General features: G+C 46.0%; 1 pseudogene; it reads left to right on the top strand.

The window, feature by feature from the left end:
* The first annotated feature begins 1,034 nt into the window (after positions 1-1,034).
* Positions 1,035-12,825, top strand: LOC123139964 (disease resistance protein RGA5-like; annotated as a pseudogene).
* Positions 12,826-17,691: the final 4,866 nt, after the last annotated feature.

Genomic DNA, 17,691 nt, shown 5'->3' with positions numbered 1-17,691 from the left:
AATTTTTTTGAAATTACTACGTTCCCCAACATCCCGGCGGCTGCAGACAAGGGCAACGGGTCGCTCGAGCTTGGCTTGTAAAAAATGACCGATTTAGCAGTTCTTCGTCAGCATTGCGTGTGATAGCTTTATGTTTCGTGCACACCGACAAACGCACGCATCCCAGCTTACCAAACGCGTGACTTTCGCACTGCGCGGGCTTAGTTGGGCCTCGCACTGGTTGCCAAGCACGCCATAGGCACTTTGGTGGTGGTGGTGTGTGTGTGTGTGGGAGGGGGGGGGTGGTGAGTACATCATGATGTTCAAGGGTGCTATATTCACAATCTTGCCCATCCGACGAGGAGCCTTCATCTTCCCCATCTTTCCTAATGAGTACAAAAATTAAGCACCACATCTTTACAGTCAGAGATAAGTGTGTTAACTATGAAAACAATTGTCTTTGGAGTTTGGAGTCACCGATTAGTGGGCTAACTACGGAAAATAAGAAGTATAGTTTCGTGCAACTGGGCCCCAGCAACGTGAGTCGACGAACATGGTAATAAGACTTGTTAAGCTAGAGAGTTTATTAAACACAAATGTACGAGTGCTGATTAAGACAGTTGGCATCTAATGATGCGGTATGATTAAGCGTTTATTACCGAACAAGAAGCCGCATATTTCGGGTCAAGAGAGTTTGTCGTGAGCGAGCAACGTGGAGGGGTGTGCGTGTGAACAGCTCTAGCTGGATGAACAATTGACTTGGACCAACTTGGTAGCAGCACCCAACGCGAGGAGAGTACAGCCCATGACATCTGAGCATCGTTCAACGTGGGGCGGCATAACTTTAGCATATCTTAATTAAGCAAGTGGATTGATTACTTGTTTTATTAGAGCAACTTGATGCAAAACTAATTGTTTAAATATGGCCGGTCGATGCAATCATGCAACTAATTAAGCTAGCTGGCTAGCGCTATAAGCCCGATCAAGAGGGGTAGCATCATTCCGCTTACACTGCTTTCGCATCCAATTCATACACACAAAACTAACTGAGCGAGCTTCTGAGCTAGCACCAAGCGCAACCATGGAGGCGGCTCTGGTGAGTGCGGCGACGGGTGCCTTGAAGCCCGTCCTTGGGAAGCTGGCCACCCTTTTGGGTGACGAGTACAAGCGTTTCAAAGGCGTGCGTGCGTGGTGACATCAAATCGCTCTCTAGCGAACTCACCGCCATGGAAGCGTTTCTTCTGAAGATGTCAGAGGAGGAGGATCCTGATGTTCAGGATAAGGTGTGGATGAATGAGGTCCGGGAGCTCTCCTATGACATGGAGGACTCCATTGATGACTTCATGCAAAGTGTCGGCAGCAAAGATACAAAGCCAGATGGCTTCTTGGAGAAGATGAAGAACTCATTGGGAAAGATGGGGAAGATGAAGGCTCGTCGGCGAATAGGCAACGAGATAGGAGATCTGAAGAAGCAAATCATCGAGGTGGCGGAGAGGAATGCAAGGTACAAGGCCCATGAGGCCTTCTCCAAGGCCAAGAATACAACCATTGATCCTAGAGCTCTTGCTATCTTTCAGCATGCCTCCGAGCTTGTCGGAATTGATGAACCCAAGGCTGAGTTAATTAAACTATTGACTCAAGGTGTGTCAACACAAGAGAAAATAAAGTTGGTATCCATAGTAGGATCCGGTGGAATGGGCAAGACAACTCTTGCAAATCAAGTGTATGAAGATCTCAAAGGAGAATTCCAATGTCAGGCCTTCATATCTGTGTCTAGAAATCCAGAGATGATGAATATCATGAGAACTATTTTTAGTGAAGTCAGTGGGAAAGATTATGCTAACACTGAAGCAGGTAGTAACAACAACTCATTAGCAAGATCGCCGATTTCCTGGCAGACAAAAGGTACAATTTCTATTTTGACCTCTCATTCTCAAGTATATAGTTAATAAAGTTATTTAGGTACTTCACATCTTAATCATCTTGTATTTTTGTAAAAAACTAGTTCCGTGTAGGTTGATGCCCATTTAATTTATCAGTTGGTACAAAAAGTTTTGTGTCAATTGGATGTTGATGCCAAGTAAATAAAAATAGAAAGAGGACCAAAAACCACATATCTTAGGAACCACATCCGTGATTTATGTCCTTTAGTTTACCTTTGGTATTAAAAAATGTTTAAACACAGCTACTCCTATCATTGAGCATATTAGATAGCCTTAGAGTAACTATAATAAGGGGTTTATAGGCGGACGAGGATTTAGAGCTTTCAGGTGCTCCGCACCCCTATATGTACAATACCATGAAAACAATACCAAGAAATTTGATAAAAAAATCTGGGATTTTGGAATATCAAACGTGGTTTACCGACGTACTCCCGTCTGAGATTTGGTGAAAAAAATACCAGGAAACGTATTCGCGGCAAAAAAGAAAAAAATTTCCTATGTATAGCAAAACACTGTTTGGGTACATTTTTTTCCGGGCAGTAATTCCTTCGCCACGGATAGGTTTTTGGGTATTTTTTTCACGAAATTTCACATGGGAGTAGACTGGGGGACCAGGTTTGACATCCCGAAATTTTAGTTTTTTTTGATTTTCTGGGAATTTTTTACGAATATTTTTCCTATAGGGGTGCGGAGCACCAGGGAGCTCCTGTGTATTTTCCGTTTATAGTCTGCTTACATGACACTATCATCTATACCAAGTACAATGGACTCTCCTACAAGAGTCACCTCTACAGATGCTCCAAGGCAAATTAATATCTAATAGCTAATATCATCATATGTACTATGACAAAGGATAATAATAGAGCCATTTGCTGGCAATATCTCATTAGCATGTGACCTATGGTTAGTCTAATAGCATACCTATATAATAGTAAGCTATACAAATATACTACCCAACTAATATCGAACCTACCTCACTACAAAGTTTTTTGAATCCCATGCTATTGGTGGGAATAAATCTACAAGCCGCTTCTTTTCTTTTCCTCCAACTTAGCACAAATATGATGTGGCAACTTCTATAGCCTCCTTACGTCATTTTATTATACTTGCTCCAATAGCCATGCTCTTAGGGAGTAGATCAAGTAGCTAACCTCGGCCCTCTAGTACTAAAATCACTCATACATTTTATAAGAGTAACTCTAACAAAGTCTTCGTATTGGAAGCCTCCATAAAGAGCATGGATCACTCTCCATAATATTTTGGAGGCTGTCCAGGCGACACACAAACTAAGAGTCCCCACACCAGAGCCTCCATAATTATTTTTCATTCTCATTTTTTGGCTGAATCAACTCATAAGTTATATACACTCAATTGGAGAGATTCAACACTTCCGAGGAAACATTGCATTACCAGGTTCTTACTAAGAGGGGGGGGTGGCTTAGCGAAATTTTCATAGCATAGGTGTTCAAAATTTATCGCTTTTACATATATGTAGAGATCATATATAGCGTGATTTCAAGCCCCACTTCGATGGGGAATACGATGCATGGGGCACGTGCATATGGGACGAGGCAGGTCAAACTCTAGGAGCGGCTATGTGTTGGTCCGCCGCCGCCACAACGGTCACCGAGGCCGGGGACGGCTTGACCGGCGGAGGGAATGCCCAAGATGGCGCGATCCGATATGGTAATTTCACCATCACCTCGTCGAAACATGGACCATTTGGCATCCTCTCTCTTTGTTGTAAACTCCTATCCAACAACAGTTTCCTAGAAGTTTTCGCTGAGGCAGACGACCGAGGCGTAGGCTGCATAGTGCTCAGCCCATGCCCCTTTAACAGTGAGGCGACAGGGAGCCGACCCTTGAATCTAGCTTTGAGGATACCCCTCCTTCCCATACATGATCTTCATGTCGTCGTACTGGGGATCCCAATCTAGCACGTGCATCAGAGGATACCAATCTTCCCACTCAACGAGAAGGTTGGGATCCTCCCAGTGCATCACACCGATCTAATTAAATTCCTTCTCATCAGTGATGTGGGCATCCTCTTCCTCCTCTTCCTCCTAGTCCAACATCCATTCCTCCTCCTCTGCGAGCGCCATCCAGTCCGGCCACATGGAAAGTGACATGGTGAGCATGCTGAAAGTGAAAGTGGAGCTGTGGGGGGAGGGGAGATGAGCCAACATGGGGAAGCAAAAACTATTTTATAGCCGCGGGCCATGGGTGGTGGGAATAATATGGAAAGTAACATGACAAAAAATGACGTAGGCAGTTGGCTAGGCGGTCACCACCATTAACTGGCTCGTTTCCCATTACCGAAAAAGGCTTTCGCCCCGCTTTATAGATAAAGCAAACCGCCACAAGACATACAACCACAACAGGTTCACACACACACACCCAAGTACCACAACAAAGTCATAGGGAATTGCTGAGGGCACAGCTCAACAAGCCCAAAGAAAATAGAAAAAAGAAACAAAGCGAGAGAAGATGAGCGTATTCCTGTCTACACTACTGTAGGGAGAGAAGATGTGACGCATGAGAGGATGAGGAGACAAGTGAAACTTTCACCCATGTGTGTGGTTGGCAATGGAGCGCACTCCAAAGCAATGCCCCCAAACCTCTAAGTATTGAGGGGGGCAAGATGGTGGCTAGATCGGCCTTTTCATCCAAAATCACTAAATGGACGTTTATTATGGTGACAGAGAACATTTGGAGACCAAGCTAGAGGTTCTCCAATGTGGGATTTTTTTTGTTTTCCTGCCTATATTAACTAGGCTCATGCCTCTTATATTTTGAACATGTCATGGGGGAGGGATATCCCCACCTGAATACTGATTCTATTTCAAAGAAAATGATCTGGTATATGAGGGACACCTGGCCGAGAGCCATGATCCAATTTTTGAGGAAGAGCGGATCTAAAACCTTCATCAATGAGGAAAGCCATATCGAAAAACCATACAGCCTGAGGGGTCAACATAATGCCGAAGCAAGAACAGGAAAACATAAAACACCTCTCATGGTGAGAAGAGGATATTATTATGTTGCTGAGAAGGAAACCGACATGGTGAGATGATGCATGTTGACGCGGTAACTATGTATGTGGTAAGAAAGGAGGCTCTCATGGAGACAAGAGGATATTAGTGTGTTGCTGAGAAGGAAACTGACATGGTGAGACGATGCATGTTGACGCGGTAACTATGTATGGGGTAAAAAATGAGGCTCTCCTGGTGAGAATAGGATATTAGCGTGTTGCTGAGAAGGAAACTGACATGGTGAGAGACAAGTTCACCAGGTTTCACCTTGCAAGGAGGAGAATGGCAAGCCACCATCATGGGAGTGGTGCACATCAGAGTCACCACATCAACATGCATCGTCTTTTCTAATCGGCGGCCGCCGACATGGCATTCTCCTGGATTTCTCTTGTTTTAGCACAGCACACCGATGCCTCCTGAACACAACACCCATGCCAACATACGATTCCGACAACTGGCTGTCACCAACCAATGCAGGGCTGGCAAAAAAAGGGAAGGAGAAATGGGAGGCAAAAGTGCTCTTTGGACTTGAGAGGTGTGAAGGTTGCCCGCACATGGAGTATCCCGTCGTAGGACACGACCCAGCACGGGGAGAGTGAGGGGCACCATAGGCCACCAGAACAGGAAGAGGCGGGTTGGAGCATGATGGCTCAAGTGGGCGATGATGGTCGGAGTTGGCACGCTCGACGTCACCTTAGTCATGGAGGGAACGAGGTGGAATGGTGAACCAGAGCGCCGAGAACGCAACCCAGACCCATTGATGGAGCAAGGGTTTGGCTAGGAGTGCGTGCCGCACGCACATTAGCACAAGGTGGCGGAGAAGGAGTGTGTTAGGCTTGGAGGTAATTGGGGTGGATCGCCACTTGGGGGTACAAGGATGCGTTAGGACACAACCGTGAAGAGGTGGAAGGTGGTGGTGGAGCAGGGCATCGAATGTGTGGCAACTCCATTAATAGGGAGGGTGAAGTGGTAGCTATGATAGAGAATCTGACGCACCGGCTTGCGTCGCCCAACACGGGCATGCGAAGGTGAAGCCCACAGTCATGACACCCGATTGTAGCGGAGCCGGAGAGGCGCGTCTGGCATAGTGCACAGGGATCTCAGGGGGGAGGGACTGACACAGATATGAGCGTGTCGGGCTGGACGAGGTGAGGCTAATGGGGGAGGTTAGTCACATGGGGCAAGGAACTAGATCTGTTCGTGGTGATGGAGCCGAGATAGGGAGAAGGGGGCGCAGACGTGGGTCGCGTGCGTCCTCTCCTCTGCCATCTGCCATTGGGGCTTTTCCTTTATGCCTCCTCCGGCTACTGCATGAGGATGATGGGCGGCCACGGAGTTTTTTGTCAGTGGCGGTGCGGAGCCCTCCGGAGTCACGATAGCAACCCATGATGCATCACCAGGTTCCCTCGAATGTTCACTGCAATGGCCTTTAACCATCTTATCAGCTCACTTCTCTTCATAAGTTTTTTGCGATCAAACCATTTTTTGGAGTACTTTATCTCATTACCAGTTTTGGGTAGGCTATGCCATGCACGTCACCTTATTTCTCGGCCACCTTCTCCTTCAGTGATCCCTTCAAACTAAAGATGTACTCCCTCCGTCTGAAAAAGCTTGTCCCTCAAATGAATATATCTAGTACCAAGTTAGTGCTAGATACATCTATTTAAACCATTTTTTGGAGTACTTTATCTCATTACCAGTTTTGGGTAGGCTATGCCATGCACGTCACCTTATTTCTTGGCCACCTTCTCCTTCAGTGATCCCTTCAAACTAAAGATGTACTCCCTCCGTCTGAAAAAGCTTGTCCCTCAAATGAATATATCTAGTACCAAGTTAGTGCTAGATACATCCATTTAAACCATTTGAGGGATAAGCTTTTTCTAACGGAGAAAGTACCAGATCACCCAACTCCCCATAATCTGCCTAACAAATTAGCACGTACCAATATACGCACAAGATTTGTGTCAGCAATAGACGCAAGTTTAACACATGTGTCAGATTTCTTACTTAGGGTATTTATTTATGAGAATCAATGGGAGAAATAATTGATTTGTCAGTCAAAAACAGTCTCCGTGGTGGTGGGCGACAGAGCAAGGAGCTGTGGACTTCTCGCGGGTCATGTTTAGCCAATGAAATCTTGAGAGTGGTGGAGTTGGTCGGCATGACGGTGACTACCCAACTCATGACTTCTGTTTTCTCCGGGTCCGCCTCCGTCTTAGGGTTGTGGCTACCTCATTTGGTTGCTGCGTGGAGACCTTCGAGGAATGGTTGCTTCGACCACTCTCTTCTACAACGGCATAAATGGATGGATTACTAATTACAGCACATAAATCCCGTTATATTAGCATAATGATCGCATAACCAAGAATGAATGTCCCTTGTTTATCAGGGTTTATTCTCTTTGGTTATTTTAGCACGTGCCCATAATTTTTTTAATTAGAGCCAAACCAGCACATTCTCTTTTATTGGTATGTGCCCACAATTTCTTTTAATTATAGCTAACCAACATTTTCAATTTTATTGGCACGCGCAAGCTATCACTGGCAATAATTTATGGAGTCCCTCATTCTACTCATGATTCTTGAAACAACTTTCTTATTGTCAGACAACCTTCTTATTTCCTAACAACCTAGGGACATATAAAAATTGGTGTGATTTAGTATAATGCTCTAAGGTGGGACTATTCATATCATAATTTCAAGCTAGCTGAGTTGATTTTGGCCATCAGCACAATACGAAAGGTCCGTAGTTCAATCCCCTCGCGGCCTAAATTTTTTGTTGCTCATCTGTCTAGGCACAGTTTGGTCCACCCGCGAGACAAACGGAAAACTTCAGAAATTATGTGTGGAACGGACGGAACAAAATCTATACGTATATTTTTCCTTTTCCTTGGGTTAGCAGCGTGGGAGCTACTATATGACACTAGTTGCGTCAAATAGCGCGTGGGACCCCTAGCAGTTCACGTCTGGGTCAGCCCACTGACAGGCAACAAAAGACCTCATCTGTAAGGTGCAAGTAAAACTAAAAAAAGGACACATTAAATGATAAACTCATGGCCTCAAATACTCAACCACGTGCTGCTAGCGACCAGAACAAACGCATAATGCTAACCAATGGCCAGTGCGAATATTATTAATTATATTGTTGCGTCATATTTGAAACATTTTTTGATTTTTTTAACTTCTAAAATAATACATATTATGAATTGCCCAATATTCATAGAAACCTGAAATATTTTTTTGAAAATTCCGCACATTTTTGGAAAACATGAAAAAAAATTAAACATGATCATTTTTTATTCACAATTTTTTGAAACAATGAGCCTTTATAAAAATATACGTTTTTTAATTTGTGAACAGTTTTTAAAAACAGGAACGTGTTTTGTACATTCAGAACAATTTCATAAACTATATTTTTAAACGGGAACATTATTTTGTATTTGCGAACATTTCGCTAAAACTAGAATATTTTCCGAATTTCTATTTTTTAAATGCATAGTTTTAGATAATCTCGATTTTTTGGAAAAAATCATTTTAAAAAATTGGGAACATTTTTTGAATTTTGAACAAATTGGGAAAGAGATTTTTTTTAGGTTCTGAACAGTTTCAAAATTGGAACACAATTTTAGAAGTTTAAAAGTTTTCGAAAATTTGAACAAAAATTGTAATTTTGAACATTTTTTAATTCACGGAAGAAAGAAAAAATTGGAAAGAAAAAGAGAATGGAACAGAAAAATAACCGGGTCGGCCCAGTCTTGGGCGCCCTGTGCGAAAGCCCTGACTAAGTGTCGCGGCGTACCGCACATAGTGTTTTTCCGTATGCGTGGGCAGGAAAATAAGCGAGTTGTCTTTGTTGGTCCAGAACGCGCATAACCCACATACGAAATTCTGGAGAAATCAGTTTTCCTTTTCTAGCAGACAGACACACTTGTGTCGAAAAGAAAAACAGATAGACGCACAAAAATTTAGCACCACCTCGGATAGAAAAAAAAATCTTTTCAACGGTGAATGGATGAAAGTCGGAGAAACACACCTTGCTTTATTAGTAGATATAGATTTGTATGTTGCCACCGTGAACATGTTTATTGTTTTATGTATTTGTCTATCTTATTTTATACGACTTTATTTCATTACCACACTGATATCAACCATGTATCCTTGTGTAGGTATTTTGTTGTTGTTGATGACATATGGGATGTGGATACATGGCATGTTCTTAAGCATGCATTTCCGGTGAAAAGTTCAGGCAGTATCATAATCACTACTACTCGTATAAATGATGTTGCTGAATCATGTCGTTCAACACCATTTAGTGGAGATATTTATTGCATAAGGCCTCTTGACATGGTGCACTCCAGGCAATTGTTTTACACAAGATTATTCAACGTCGAAGAAAATTGCCCCTCATACCTTAAAAAGGTTTCTGAGCATATTTTGAGAAAATGTGCTGGATTGCCTTTGGCAATCATTGCTATATCTGGTTTGTTGGCTAATACTGAAAGGACAGAGGGTCCATGGAAACAAGTTGAAGATTCGATTGGTCGAGCACTTCAAAGAAATCCCAGTGTTGAAGGAATGATGAAGATACTATCACTTAGTTACTTTGATCTGCCTGCTCATCTGAAATCTTGTCTTTTATGTTTGAGTATATTCCCTGAAGATTCTATTATCAGTAAGAAAATTTTGATAAAGAGGTGGATTGCTGAAAGATTAATTCATACAGAAGCCGGATATAGTACAACATATGAGTTTGGTGAAAGGTGTTTTAATGAGCTCATCAATAGGAGTTTGATCCAACCTGCGGAAACCAACAAATATGGTATGGTAAAGTACTGTCGAATTCATGACACAGTTCTTGATTTCATCATATCCAAATCCATCGAAGAAAACTTTGTTACTTTGGTAGGTGTTCCTAGTTTAACTGTTGGCACACGAGTTCGCCGGCTGTCCCTGCAAGCCGGCAAGCAAAAAGAATTGATAGTGCCAAAAGGCTTGGTGTTGTCTCATGTCCGATCACTTGATGTGTTTGGAGAATCTGTGAAAATCCCTTCTATGGATAAGTTCAGGCATTTGCGTTTTCTGGACTTTGAAGGTTGCAAACAACTGGAGAACCATCATCTTAAAAATATAGATAACTTGTTTCAGCTGAGGTACCTGAGCCTTCATGGGGTGAAGAAAGTAAGCAACCTCCCAGAACAAATTGGACGCCTATGGTGCTTAGAGATACTGGACTTAACTGATACGTCTGTTTATGAGTTACCAGCATCTATTGTCAATCTCAAGAGACTGGTGCACCTATTGGTAAACCTGTATGTAACACTTCCTTGTGGAATTCCCAAGCTGCAAGCACTGGAGAAATTGAAGCATGTCAATGTCTATTGTCAGTCATTTAACTTCCTGCAAGAATTTGAGCAGATGCAGAGTCTGAAAGTATTGCACCTTCATTTTGAGGATTATTATTTTGTTGACGGAATGGACGCTGAAAATGAGTCCAAGAAAACTATTATTGCCACTTCCCTTACAAACCTAGGGAACCTTCTCTCTCTAACTGTTTGTGACGGCCCTGAATTTGTAAGGGAGTCTTTGTGCCCTATGCCACTTAGCCTCCAGAAGCTGAAAGTCTTGAATTCTAGTATTCCCCATGTTCCAAATTGGGTGGGCTCCCTTATCAACCTCCAGAAATTACGCCTTGAATTGGTGAGAGCTGAGCAGGAAGATTTATATATCCTTGGAGGCTTACCTGTTCTGCATTGTCTGATTCTGAGAATTGATGGCCATGAAATTAGAAATACCTCATTAACAGAAGAGCTCGAAGTTACAAGGGTCATAGTCTGTGGTGAAGTTGGATTCCCATGCTTGAGGATATTTATTTTTGATAGTCAGTGTGCTGTGATGAATTTGACCTTTGCGGCTGGAGCCATGCCCTTGGTAGATGACCTCTTGATAGTATTTAACGCAGAAGAAACTGGGTCTCCCGGTACCAGCGGTGATTTTGATCTCGGAATAGAAAATCTCCTCAGCCTCGTTAAAATCAGATGTGTAGTATGGGGAGACGAGGACGACAGAGTTGAGGCTGCAGAAGCTGCCATTCGGGAAGCAGCCAACGCACATCCCAACCGCCCTACTCTACGCTTGGACTGATAATGCGTTGCCGGAATCAAGGTACTAACTTTTTCTCCCATGAAAGAGCATGTACTTTAATCTACAAGATCTATTTATCTCTCTCATTGCCTCACATGATTGTTCGTCTGTCTTTTTGAGCAATTAGGGTGCAACGCCAAAGGTTCATCATCACTGCATTTCTAAGATCGAAACATTCATCATTCTCTGCGAGGATGGATCTGCCTCCCTGCACCCTGCTGGTACGTACTTAGTCAAACCTAGTATATCTTTATTCTCGTTGTCGTGCATACTATACTCCCAGAATCCCTAGCTAGAGAACTGCGTTCTGTACCCTTAAGATAAAATAATATATTAGCAAATACAGCATATGTGAGGTACCTGCAGTTTTCTAATCTAATGCACCTTGTGTTTCGTGATGATGTAAGAAATATGGCATGCAAGTAACTGTGCTGTACAAGTGTACACACATTTGTTTGTTCGTGAATTAATTGCATGCGTTTCCTAAAAGTAAAGATGGCCCAAACTCAACTCAACTGAATTTTGCATAAATAAATCCTCCTCTATGCATGTGTGTTTGGCCAGTCTAAACTCTTAACCGGAAAAATGCCGTGCTTCAGGGCCGAGCAGAAGATGTCGTCGATGTTGTCGTGTCGTGGGAGAACGACACCAAGCACAAGGCGGCCCTTGACGTGAAGCTCAGAACACAAGAGGTCTGGACTCCGAGTCTCGACCTTGCCTAGTTGCCTTCCTGGCGGACCCTTTAGTTGCAAAGTTCAGATTCAGAGTATGACGTCAGGATATGCTCATGCTCACCTCTTGCGTGACAGAATCATGGTAAAATATTGGAAGCTGTACACATAATAAACATGAAAACAAGCACATGTAACTTGTTATATACTCCTACTAACTAACTCTGTGTACTGATTGTTAGAGTTAAGCACGAATCCAAGATTGCACGGCACATGCATGTGTGCCCTAGTTTGGTTAGTATTGCAAACCGAGTAGGATTAGCAGTACTACACGGAGTAGGATTAGCAGTAGGCTATGCTTAGCATATATATATGCGTCTACCCCCAGCCCTTGTAACACCGATCAGTTGAAAGCAATAAGGAAAACCAAGGCACGTCAAGAGCCTTTGGCAGTACACCGATTCGTTTGTGTTCGCTGAGTTCCGCTGAGTTGCTCCGTCGTAATCGATTCGATCCGATCGACTAGAGCTAGCTAGCAAGCCTGGTTCACGTAGCGGTTACACGGGCAACGTATTGCTCCTGTGAATCAATTAACCTGCTTGCCTGCTTGCTTCGAGCCAGCTTTACACACGTACCTGTATTACCTTCGGTCGCGATTTGATCTACAGTTCAAAAGCCAACACTGATCTTTGTCCAGATTGCAGGATAAAACGGAGAAAATTGCAGAGTGGGCAAATAAGACGTGGTGGAAGGAGCCAGGTTCCGGGAGAGGTGAGGGCTGCCGCGGAGGAAAGCCGGCGGGAGGAGATTACCAGGTTCTGGGAGACAGCTGCGAGGCACAGGTCCAAAGAGACCATGCCCACGGAAAAAATTGGTCGGCTACTTCGGCTGAACAGCCAACACGCACATAGATTATGGCCTGAATAATCACGGTGATTTTGAGGACTTGCTCTAGCTAGAAGATGTGCATGCTCTTGATTTATTGGTTTTCAACATTGGTCATAGGCTTCGATGATGTATGTATTATATTTGGGAGAGTGAATTCATATTTCTACCACTATTTGGACATTTTTTTACGCGAATCGCCCAATCGAACAGTTTTCATCTGGATTACCCTGTTTTTTACGCGATCTTCACTTTCAAGCATGTGGAATGGATCCTTCTGTACTAGTGAGAGACTGTGCCGTTGTGCCCCTGAATCACTCGCTCGCCGGTGGACACACACAAACACGCACAAACTGCTCGGTCAGGGGAGAAAACAGAGCGGCGGTTCAGCACGCACACACAGGTTTCAGGCAACCAATGCCTTTTTTTTCAAGAACACGTGCGAGAATCGTGTGTCTTTGTATTGATAGATAGAAGTGGAGAATTTTTTACAAACAAGTTACAAGCCTCTCACGGGAGGGCTGTCTCCGCTACGACGTGCAACATGGACTACTCGCTATATTCTCCGCCGTTGGGAGCCTTGATGTGCAACCAATGCCTTTCTTTTCTTTCTTTTTCCGACTGAGTACTGGCTACACACGCACAACCTCTTATTACATGGTGAAGATCAACTCGACTCTAGCTGTCTCTTACGCAGTGAACCGACATAAAAATTCACCGAATGCTAGCTGCCATCTACACAGTGAACTGACATACAAATTCACTGAATCCTGGCAAAAGCAATGCCGGCTACAGCAAGTTGCAGCATCTTCACACTTGCTCCATCATGTGCATTTACACCAGACCAGTGACAGTGCAGCGGCAACAGCCAGCCATGCGTGTCTGCTTTGCCAGTGCACATCCAAAGAATGACCGCCGAGCAGTTAGCTCGAAAGCACGTGTCCTGCTTTTTTCCTCTGTTCCCTCTCGCGTCGCCCCGCGCGTGACCGAGAGGGAACCCTAGCCGCCGCTGCCGCCGGGTCTCCCCCCTCTACTCTCCTCCCCCTCGCCGCCGCCCGAGGGCGCGGCCGGACGAAGCCCGGTCGTCGCCGGCGGCGGCGGGGTTCCTTGTCTCCTCGCGCGGCGGCTTCGGCGCGGGATGCGGCGGCCGGTCGGGGACGCAGCGCTTGGCGACGGGCGCGCCGGCGTGGCTGCTCATCGGCGTTGAGGTGCAGCGGCGGTGCAGGCTGGCGACGGGACAGGCGGCGCGGTGGTGGCGCGCTCGTGCTGGCCGGGGATGGCGTGGGCGCCTCTGGCGGCGGCGCTCAGATCTGGTCGCCACGAGGCGCGGTCGGGGGCGCACTAGGCTGCGGGCGGCCGCCCTCTGCCGTGGCTATGCTGGTGGGGGTGGCGGCGCTGCAGTGCGGGTGCGGCAGGCCAGCGGGTGGTGATGGCGCGGCGGCGCGTCCGGATCCGCCCCTGACGCTGCGGGCCGCGGGCGGCCCTTTCGCGGCATCTCGATGGTGTGGGGGCGGCGCGGCAGCGGTGGAGGTGGGCAACCCTCGTCTAGGCGGGCCCTTGCGCCTGGATGGCGGCGCTCGGCGCGGGAGGGCCTCCCTGGTGAGCTTCCTGGGCTACGGCGGCGGGTCGATTTGGTTTCCCTCCTTGGCGGGCGCGCGTTTGCAGATGGCCTCGCGGAGATATGTGCCAGCTACCATGGTGGGGCATCACGGGGGTTCCGCGGAGGAGCTAGGTAGGACGGACGGGTGGCCTCGATGCGGTCGCGCCACCTGTCGCTGGCACAGTTTGCTGGTCCGGATGCGTCCGCTCCTCATCCTCCTCCTTTCCTCGTGCTCGGCGGGGAGTTCGGTTGGAGGGATGGGCGGCCTCGATCCGGTCGCGCCACCTGTCGCTGGCACGGGATGTGCCGGTCCGGATTCGGCCGCTCCCCTTTCTCCCCCGTTCCTCGGCCACGGTCGGGTTGGTGTAGGTCTTCCAGCGGAGCGTCTGCGGGTGGTTCTGCTGGTCGAGGGTCGTCGGTTGGTCCAAAGTTGGGGCCTTTGTGTAGGCCTCGGGGTTGTCTGGTTGCAGGGCGGCGGCTCTGGCGGCGGGAGGCGCGGCGTTTGCAGGCGGAGCGTGTGCCTCAGGTGCGGGCGGGCAACCATGGCCTCGCGGGTGGCGTGGTTGCGGGTGGTTGACGGAGTTAAGGTGCGACGGTGGGGTGTGGGCGTCGGGGTACACCACTTGCCCAGTCCTCTGACTGGCCGACGGTGGCGGCGGCAATTGACGCCGTACCCTTCCTGAAGGCTCAGTCGCGGCGTTCTCACTCTTACCGCCTTGCTCCGGGTGAAAACCTGATCTTCACGGATCGGGCGGTGGCGACTATCCATGGTTGGACCCTTCTTGGAGGCATCGCTTTGGAGGCCTGGCTTCGTTGTGTCCGGTTCACCTCTCTCTTGTTGTCGGTGGGGTGGTGTGTCGGTTCCCGGCACCTTTGTATCTTTCCTTGGGTGTGTGCGTTGTTCGGTCTCTCGGTTGTAATCGGTGATGGTGCTTTATATATAAAGCGGGGGAAAACCCTTTTTCGGTAATGACCGCCCAAGGATGAAACAAATCAATAGCAAATTAAGTTGGTGGCAAAGATACATCATTAAGCATCACATGATCAAAGAATTTGATGTGCCATGTTCCTGTCTTCTGTGGATCAGCACATCACCAGACCGAACCAATCAAACTTCAGTATCTCAGGATTACTATGAAATGTGGATTCCTTAGGAAATATTCCTATATGATTCAATCCTATGAATCAAACGCCAATGTAGAAAAAAAACTCCCAAGAATTAAAACCCTTCAAAAATCCTATGAAAATTCTTCGAAACAAAGAGGCCCTTAACGGTGTAGTGGGTGACTCATAATTTGGTGTGGCAACATTTGCACCAGGTAGAAAATCTTGTGTTTCATGCTCGCACCAAGTATGTTGGCCGAAAAGTCATCTATTGATGTTGTCAGTGGAGTCCCTCGTCCATCCATGTATGAATAGCGGTATCCCCCATTTTGGACAGTGAAGAGGTAGTCGAGGCAATTTGCATGTATATTTGCGTTCGGCTTTGCTACTTTCTTTCTAGAAAAGAATGTCCGCGGAAGGGAATAGTCTAAGTGACTACGACTTTGTGAGAGAAAGGGTTGCTAAGAACCTTCTTCACAGTCGGTTCATTCCTTCTAAGGTCGTGTTGCAAATGGCTTCACGAAAGCCTTATCATAAGAATCTAAAAATAGTTCCGGTGTGATCTCAACTTATCCAAGTTGTGAGCGAGAGAGGTTATTATAACATGCTAGAAAATTTTGTACTTCTTTGATGTACACGGGTGGTTACTGGTTAGAGATGAAATAAAATTGTATTCTTATATAAGACCAAAGGCTTGTTGATCAAGATTGTAAGAAACGTAAACTTTGCAAGCTAGCCGAGTCTAGTGATCCCTATTGATAAACAACCACATGATCTCTATGAAGGTTGGAACACCTCAACCTAGCACCAAAGTTTATAGTGACACCCGCAACTTGGACACTGATGACTCGCGCCTTGCCGTATGACCGCTCACCACGAGAGTATACCCATTCAATACCAACCCATTCCATTGTCATCATTGCCGTGGTAACACATCCTGCCCCAGGAGAGGTCACCTTAGCGGTCGAAACTTTGCCATGCTTGCTGAAGAAGCGGCGCATCAAGGAGCTATCCATGCCGACACACCCGGAGGATGGTTTTGCACCACGAAGCTGAAGGACTCCTTGGAATGTTCTGGTCGTTTCTCCTTCCGGATAGATCTACCTCCTATTGTTGGATGATATGCCTTTGGAGCCTCCAGCCATTCTTTAATTACCTTAGGAAAAAAGCAAGGTTGGTTATGGACCATGACGGCTATGATGCCAAACACACACACATGCACGCAAGTATGCCTACATAAGTGAGTCGAAGTTCATCAAATCATCATTTATGAAGTATATGATATGATCTTCTAGTTGTTGTTGAAAATAGTAAATTTATATTTCAAAAAGGGAACAAATATATAGGACTAGCTTCTTTATTTTTTGAAAGGGAGGTTAAAAACCCCCTGCGTGATGCACAGAAAAATCTTTATTAAAGTTGGTTTAAAGGCAGCAAGACCAAGTCCAACAACAAGTAGAGCACAAAACATGAACAACTACGACAGACCCGCATTACAAGATGTGAAATTAACACCAATAACGAAGTTCTTTGGCATCCATGCCTTCAAGAAGGGATAAAATCCCTCGCACTGCTGCATCAAATATATATGACTACCTTATGATGGCAACGCACGTCAACCTTAAGTATGCATGCCATGTCAGCACTTCTCATGTAGTCTTAAGCTCCGTGTACCGTAGAATTAGTGCTCTCCAAAATATGGTGCAATGTGGTATCAAAGGAACTATCTGGTCTTATCAATGTCATCCCCTTCGGCGAGCTCCTGGCTCAGGCTCGACGGAGGCGCCGTGGCCGGCCAAGTCTCCTTTGTCTTTTCCTCTGCTGATATCTCTCTGGCACCGCTAATTGTCCGGATGTCTGAGAAATACAACCTCTATTTCTATCTTAATATAAGATGTTTTGCCAGTTCGATTTTAAAATTGAACTTCCAACAGAGGTAGTAGTAAGCATCGGTTCTGAAAGATTAATTTTCTGGTGATGGGTTGATTAACTTGCAAGTGAGTAGTGATCACCCAATATACGTGATGAGATTGTACAATAATGGTGGAGGCTTCAAGTTGAACAAATGGTGAGCTTGGCTGTACATACCTTAACTGGAGCAATGCGAGGCCGGGGCACGAGCCACATACCCGCGTCGTTTTTATGGCTGCTCCATTTGTGCGGTAGGTATTCCATGAACTTGGTTTTGTCGTTGATGAGGTTGTACCTGAAGACGCCAAGCGGCGATGACATCGAGGAGCCGTGTTCTCTGGACCACCGTAAGAAGAAGTAAACGCACCCGGCAATTATGTTGTCCTCCCTGCCACAAAATCTCGCAGCGTCCACTGCAAAGCTGCT

This window comes from Triticum aestivum, chromosome 6B (assembly GCF_018294505.1).
Source record: "Triticum aestivum cultivar Chinese Spring chromosome 6B, IWGSC CS RefSeq v2.1, whole genome shotgun sequence".
NCBI classification, from domain to species: domain Eukaryota; kingdom Viridiplantae; phylum Streptophyta; class Magnoliopsida; order Poales; family Poaceae; genus Triticum; species Triticum aestivum.
This window is presented reverse-complemented; position numbering and strand designations above follow the sequence as displayed.